The sequence below is a fragment of the Eutrema salsugineum genome, unplaced genomic scaffold (genome assembly GCF_000478725.1).
Source record: "Eutrema salsugineum unplaced genomic scaffold, Eutsalg1_0 scaffold_4, whole genome shotgun sequence".
NCBI lineage: Eukaryota > Viridiplantae > Streptophyta > Magnoliopsida > Brassicales > Brassicaceae > Eutrema > Eutrema salsugineum.
In genome coordinates, this window is record NW_006256686.1 from 1,250,714 (window position 1) to 1,256,312 (window position 5,599).

General features: G+C 43.6%; 1 non-coding gene across 1 annotated transcript; it reads left to right on the forward strand.

Annotated features, from left to right (window-relative positions):
• The first annotated feature begins 2,083 nt into the window (after positions 1 to 2,083).
• Positions 2,084 to 2,190, forward strand: LOC112084735. The gene has a single exon (XR_002898396.1). It is a non-coding gene; the product is annotated as a small nucleolar RNA R71 (small nucleolar RNA).
• The last annotated feature ends 3,409 nt before the right edge of the window (positions 2,191 to 5,599 follow it).

Below are 5,599 nucleotides of genomic sequence, written 5' to 3' on the forward strand. Positions count from 1 at the left end.
ATCCCTCTAATATCAGCCAAAGAATATCTTATGGCTCTCCTGAACTTTTTTATTTCACTAAGCAATGCACTCTCTTGATGCTCTAATATGCTATCATTGATGATTACTGGATATGTGGAGTTTAAGCCCAAGAAAGCATACCTGAGCCCTGTTGGTAGAGGCTTGAGCTCAACAGGGGGTGCATCAGCCTCATTCAAATCCTGGTCCAAGCTGCTTTGTCTGGTGTCTGATCCTTTGATAGCAAAAACCTCAGAGCCACTTTGTTCCAGTTCCAAAAACCTTGTCTCAGGACCCAACTCTCTAGCATTGTCCAAATAGAACTTGTACCCTTCACTTGCTTCTGCTAAGAGCCCATTGTCTCCTTGTTCTTGAGTTAGAGCAGCTTGAAGAGGATCCTCAGTGTTCAGCTCCTCAAGCAACTCATCAGCCAACTGATCCATTGTCTCCACATAGAAACATTGACCTTCAATGGTGGGTTTCTTCATCATCTCATTCACATCAAACTTGAGCTTTTCAGACCCAAGTTGAAGCTCTATTATCCCACCTCTCACGTCAATTATGGCTCCTACAGTGGCCAAGAATGGCCTGCCCAAGATAAGAGGATCAACTGGTTCTTCATCCATTTCCAGCACAACAAAATCTGTTGGAACCTCAAAACCACATATCTTAACAGGTAGATCTTCCAACATACCAACAGGCAATCTAACTGATCTATCTGCAAGGATAAGAGAGATCCTTGCAGGTTTGAATACTCTAAAGCCCAGCTTCTTTGCTATGGAGAATGGCATCAAGCTGACTGATGCTCCTAGATCACAAAGACATCCAGAGAATAGAAGAGGTCAAATGGCACAAGGGAGTGTGAAACTCCCTAGATCAGTTTACTTTCTTGGAATGGACTTCTTCTGAATGATAGCACTACATTCATGACTTAGTACCACCATGCCTTGAAGTTCTTTAGTCTTGTTCAGAATGGCATCCTTCAAGAACTTCCCCATCTTTGGCATCAATGAGAGGCATAGTGAGTGGTGGCACATATGTCTTCTCTGGTCCAGGTTCGTTTGCTACCTCTTTACCCTTTTCTGTCCTTGGTTTCTCAGCAACTTGATCATCTGTTAAGGCTGCCTCCCCCTCAGTTTGATCATTGTCCTCAATGATCACATTGTTGTTCTCAATACCAGGTAACTCCTTTCCACTCCTCAGTGTAATGGCCTTAGCATATTCCTTGGGGTTGGGTTCTGGTTTTCCAGGTAGGTGACCTTGGTTCCTTGAGCTTGAGGCCTGGTTCTGCTTTAGTTCCTTGATTTCCTGCTGCATGGCTGTATTCTGGCTTGCAAAGATCTGTTGACCCTGAAGTAGTTGTTGCAGAATACCAACCATATCTGTCCCCATCTGTGGCTGCTGAACCTGTGGTGGTTGAAACTGTTGTTGAACCGGCGCCTGCTGTTGGAACTGTGGAGGACCAAACCCTGGTGGTGCCTTTTGCTGCTGTGAACTGAAACTAGGACCTTGAAATGGTTGCTGTTGCTGACCAAAACCCTGATTCTGAGCAAACTGATTCTTAGGTTGAAAAGACACTTGAAAGTTGTTCTTAGGAACAAAGTTCTGTGGAGCTTGAGAATTGGGATAGACCTGGTCTTGTGGGTTAGCTACATTGGTGTTCCTGTAAGAAAGGTTTGGATTGGCATTACCATACTGATATCTCTGGAACCTCTGATTCCCAATGTAGTTAAGCTCCTCCTGGGTGAGACCTTCTTCACTTATGTTCTCAAAGATTTGAGAAGGTTCCTCATACTCTCCAACAAAATGCATTGGCTTCTGAGTGGTGAATTTCAATTTGTCCAATTCACTTCTCAACTCCTTAACTTCCCTAGTGAGCCTCTGTTCTGAGCTTGAACCTTCAGATCTATTTGATCTGTTATAGTCTTCACCATAAGTATCATTGCTCATTGCTAAGTTCTCCACTAGCTCTAAAGCAGCATGTATCTCCTTTCCCAGAAAGTTCCCATTGGAAGCAGTATCTAGCTGGTTTCTAATCTTGGGAAGAGCTCCACCATATAGTGTGCTGAGAAGGGAAGCCTCACTAAACCCATGGTGTGGGCATTGGTTTGTGTAGCTCCTGAATCTCTCATATGCTTCACCAAAACTCTCATTGCTGTGCTGAGTGAAGCTAGAGATTTGGTTCCTCAGTTTTGCAGTTCTTGAGGTAGAAAAGAACTTAGATAGGAAAGCTTGCTTGCATTGCTCCCAGGTTTGAATGGAGCCTCTTGGAAGATTTTTTTCCCATTGGTGAGCTTTGTCACCAAGACTGAATGGGAATAGTCTTAGCTTGAAGCTGTCTTCTGAAACTCCATTAATCTTGGTCAGGTCACATACTTTATCAAATTGATCCAAGTGTTCCAAGGGATCTTCCATTGCTAATCCATGGAACTTTGAGTTCTGGACCATATTCAACAAGGATGCCTTCACTTCAAAGTTGTTGTTTTGCACAGGTGGTGCCTGAATTCCAGCTCCATACTGATGATCATTGGCCCTGTCATTCTCTCCAACATAGACTTGTGGTTGCTCATATCTTCTTTGCTGGTGTTGGAAGGGCTGGGGTTGGTGGTGCACCTGTTGTCTTTGCTGTACATTGGGCTGATGCCTTTGTTGATGAGCTGGAGCTTGTCCCTGGTGGACATAAGCTTGTTGGTGATGCACCTGTTCCTGATGAACATTACCCTGATTTAACCCTTTACCAACTCCATTACCAGCTCCATTACCCTGAGCCTGTTGCTCCTGAACCGGTTGTTCTATGTCCACCACGTGCTCTCTTTGTTCTGCCATATCAGCCTGATCAATCTGTCTGCCACGTCTGTCCCTTCTCCTCCTTGGTACCAAAAGATTGATGTTGTCGTTGAGAGGGAAAGGTGGACCACAGCTTCTTGATCTAGACCTGGTGTTCATACACCTGAAATCACAAACAGAACTTGAAAGTAATCAGTAAAAACAAGAAAATAAGCACTTGATCTCAAGAACAGATCAGAGCTTAATGCTAAACAATCCACAATTTGGCAACGACGCCAATTGATAACTAAGAGTTTTCAAGGCTCTTTGTGAGGTTATCAATCCCCTGTCTTGTAGTACAAGGGGTTTATCAATCCATATGTGGTGTTAGACACTAAACTATGTGATCAAATTCTTAATTCACGCAAACAAGAGTGGTTTTGATTAACTAATGACAACTACAAACTTAAAAACAGGATTAAAGACTAAAGATGAACTAAACAATGACAAGTTAGATGAATATGATATGATGGAGGCATGAGATTCTAGACATGATAGTTGGTTAGGGTGCTTTGGTGCTAAACTAGGAATGCTAATGACAATGACACATGATTCAAAGGATTAAGAACTCTAATCTAGGTTAATCCTCTCATGAAGGTATTAACCCCTATACTAATCCATTTTCAAACCAAATCATCATTTGTGAAATATGAATCAGCATGCATTAATAAACAGTTCTAAATGATCATTCAAGCAAATAACAATACATCATCATGCAGCAAATGCTTAAACCTCTAATACAGCTCTTTCAGGAATTTCATCAAACACTTTTGGTGCATGAAATTCCCAGAATCTAGATCTCAAGTGATATGCAGGGATCTAGCATATAGAACAGCTGTTTAGAGAGATGAATCAATGAATCTAGCCCTAAGCACTCCTAATCTAACACTTTAGCACCCTAACCTACACATCTAGAACCTCATTACGGTGACTACTCACTAATCATACTAATCTCTCTTAAACCTTTGCAAGTTGAGAAGATTGGCATGATTAATGATGATAAATAGAGATGGAGATGATATATTAAGGGGAAAACACTCTTCAAATCGATATTAAACTCAAAAGCAAGGTATTAACAAGTGATTTTTCACCAAAAAGGAAAAGGAGACTAAAAATAGGATAAAAGTTCTCTCCAAATTAGGTCTAAAAAGTATTTATAAAAGCCTTGGACGAACCGGGTCAACCCGGAACAAACCGGGTACTGACCCGGCCTTGGTGGGTAAAGAATGAGTTTGCCACGGTCTAGCAGGTTCTTGGTCAGGCCGTGGCAAGTGAGTGTCAAGTCTTGTATCTCGTGTTCTTGGATGAATCATGGTGCCACGGTCTAGCAAGTTTGGGTCAAGCCGTGGCAAGTGGTCGTGTCAATCGCCGAAAGAACGCACAAAGTTGCCACGGTCAGATGTGAAGCTGTGATGCATGGCCGTGTCAAACACCGAAAGTATGCGCAAGGTTGCCACGACCAAGTCTAGGCTGTGGCGTGGAGACTGTGTCAAACGCCGAGAAGTTGCACAAAGTTGCCACGACCAAGTCCTAAGCCGTGGCATGGAGACCGTGTCAAGTGCCGAATGTTTGCACAAAGTTACCACGGCCAAGTCCTAAGCCGTGGCATGGAGACCGTGTCAAGTGCCGAATGTGAGTAAAGTCCTTCCGCGGCCAAATGTTACTTTGCCACGGTCAAGTGTAGACCGTGGCATGAAGATCGTGTCAAACGCCGAAGGACTGCAATTAAGTGCCACGATCAGGTGTGGACCGTGGCATTCCATCGTGCCATCTTTCCCTTAGCAAAATTTCAAAGCCAAGATAGGTGTTATCAATCTCGCATCGTTCAGGGCTCCTCGGACCACTTCGCGTTCAGGGAAGCATAACTTCTAAGATATTTGTCCGAATTGTGTGCTTCCAGTTTCAGAGGACAGAAGACTCATATATCTACAACTTTGGTGAAGGAAGCTTTGGTGCTTGGGAAGTGGAAGGTTTCCTGGAGGGCTCATCTTCGCAGTGCATTTACACGATTAGAGAGAGGCGTCTAGACATGTGTCCATTCCGGAAACGTTATCTTCTTGGTCATAGCTCTGAATTGAATGATCTCGGACGTTATGGAAACAGGACTCAAATATCTCTGATTCTCATGAAGGCCCTGTAAACTGAATAGGTCTGGAAGTGCACCGTCCTTTGCATTCTTCAGATCTCATCGGGTTGGTCCAAAACGGCAGCGAGACTCACGCTTCCGAATTCTATGATTCTACTTGCTCTGGAACCGTGATCCAGTCTTCTCCAACTTTGATGAAGCACCCGACAGCTGAATCGGACCGGGAGGTTCCCCGGACAGGCGATTTCAGAAATGTATCTACTCCCGGAGATTTTGGCCAAGGAATCCACCCGCGGTACATGAGAATGGCCGAGAAAACCAGCCACGGTACACGAAAATGACCGAGAAAAATCTTCCTGCGGTATGCAAGAATGGCCGAGAACCTCCAAAACCCATTTTCACCATCTTTCAAGCCTTGATCACCATTCCACTTCCTGGATTCATCTTTTCAGCTCCAAATAGCTCCAAATACACCTGATAAACACTCAAAACATGCAAAGACTCATTGGGACCTAATGCAACTCCTAAGTCCTAAAACAAACCCTAAGGACCTAAAATGCATGAAATAAGACATGATTTGGAATGAAATATGCAACCTAAATGATGCAAATTATGAACATATCAGAGATTCCTCAAAAGAGTCCAAGCCGAGGTGTTCTTAAGCTTACACCGAGGTGCACTTGTAACTTT